Consider the following 2,007-nt stretch of genomic DNA (forward strand, 5'->3'; position numbering starts at 1 on the left):
AGAGCTGACAGGTGCCGAGCTGTCAAGCTACACAACCAAAATTGTCCTCTGGAGTTGTGCATTAGCAGGCAGTACAACCACAGACTCCCAGAAGCAAAGCCAACTATCTCCTAAGAGCACTTGCCAGGAGTCAGGCAATTCGGGTGCCAGATTTTAGCCAAGTAACCCAAACTGAGTTTTTTTTTCCAGCTCTTTGAATCTGTTTCCCTATCTGTAAAACAAAGAAATAGAAATTAGCTCTAAACTTGCAGAGCCATTATGGAGAGAACTGGTGCCATAGAGAACTGGCAGTGTATATAATTCGTCTTCTCGATTGCATACTGAGGACAGAAATCTTCAGGTTTGGAAACGTTTACCCTTCTTAAATAAAATGCAAAAACTAACGCACTGGGTGCTTTTGGGCAAATTGCTTGGTTGATTTAGTTTAGTTTTGTCGGCTGAGTGGTTCCTCAACGCCCCCTGCAGGCCAGATCCTGCTATAGCTCAGTCAGAATGGAGTAGGAAAGGGCTGGCCCAAACCGTTTTGAGTTTATAGGATTGTCAGGGTCCATGTCACCGCCTGAAGGTCTTGAAAAGAGGCCAGGCAACAGCTAAGTAAAGGTCTTGTGGTTGCTGAAGATTCCCCCTGCTGCCAGCAAGGACCAGAGTCCTAAAATACTTCACAGCCCGAATGCACTTTTCATTGTTTTGGCTTACTACCTCTCTTACAAGGCAGGAAGCCTCAGGTCAGAGAGAGGAATTTGCCCAAGGTTCCCTAGGAAGTTGGCCACAGAGTGGAGACTAGAATCTCGAGGTCCAGGGCTACCTACACCTTAATAGGCTGCCCCAGGAGAGAAGCCTCACATTTTCAGAAAGAACAACTTCTCCCTTTCCTCTGGTCTCCCTTCCTTCCCCAACCCTCCACTCCTAGAGGCTCTATACATACTATTCTCAGAGAACCACCCTGAGGCTTGTCCCTGGAGCAACGCCTCTGGCCTGCCACCATCCTGTCCTACCTTTCCCTATCCCCAGCGGAATTCTGTACCCCGACCCCCTCCCTAAAAAGGCCACACTTGGAATCAGGATATCGGAGTTGAAGGTTCCAGTTCCAACCCTTTCTTTGTGAACCTCAGCAAATCACTTCACTTCTCTGAACCCGTTTCCTGTTTTTTTGTTTTTGTTTTTCTTTTATTACGTTTTTGTTTTCTGAGACAGGTCTCGTTCTGTTGCCCAGGCTGGAGTGCAGTGGCGCGATCATAGCTCGCTTAAGTTTGGAGCTCCTGGGTCCTCTCACCTCAGCCTTCCGAGTAGCTGGGTCTACAGGACTGCATGTTAAATGTTAAATGGGGCAATAGTTTACCTCCACTGTTCTATTGTGAGAATGAGAGCTTATGCATGGAAACCCCTTAACAAGGTTTGATGCAGATGAAGTGCTCAATAAACTGTAGATTATCTATATTTTTACTGTTACTTTGAAGGATCTGGCTTAGTGACTGGCTGAAAGTGGTGGGTGTTCAAGAAAGGTGCCTACAACCATTAATATTAAAAGTTTGGCGCACATAGCCTGGCATTTAGTTGCAGTTTAATAAACTGTGGCTAGTATTGTTTTTTTGATCCCAGGACGCCCAGTGCGGTTTCAGCGTTAACAACTCCTTAGCGAAAACTGCAGAACAGACTTTTCGCTCAGCAACAGGCTCCTCTTACGTAAACCGCACCGGCCAATGAGCAGGAAGATGGGCGGGGTTTCTTGGCAGCCAATAGTAGCCCGCAGCGGCGCGCAGGATAGGCCCAGGCTGGTTTCCAGGCTGCATATGGAAACGAATCCCCGGGGCTCTTTGACTGGGGGCGAGTCTTCGAAGTCGCCAGGCTCTGCCTATCAACCGGGTCCTGATTGGTGCAGGCTGTGGCGGCCCGCCCCTGACTCCGTCTAGCCCCGCCTCCGCGAGAAGAGGCTGAACTGCCCCATCTGCTTTTAATTTCTTTCTTTCTTTTTTTTTTTTCCCCTCTTTTCCTTTTCTTCTTTTAAAT

Source organism: Gorilla gorilla, chromosome 1, assembly GCF_029281585.2.
Source record: "Gorilla gorilla gorilla isolate KB3781 chromosome 1, NHGRI_mGorGor1-v2.1_pri, whole genome shotgun sequence".
Lineage (NCBI taxonomy): Eukaryota > Metazoa > Chordata > Mammalia > Primates > Hominidae > Gorilla > Gorilla gorilla.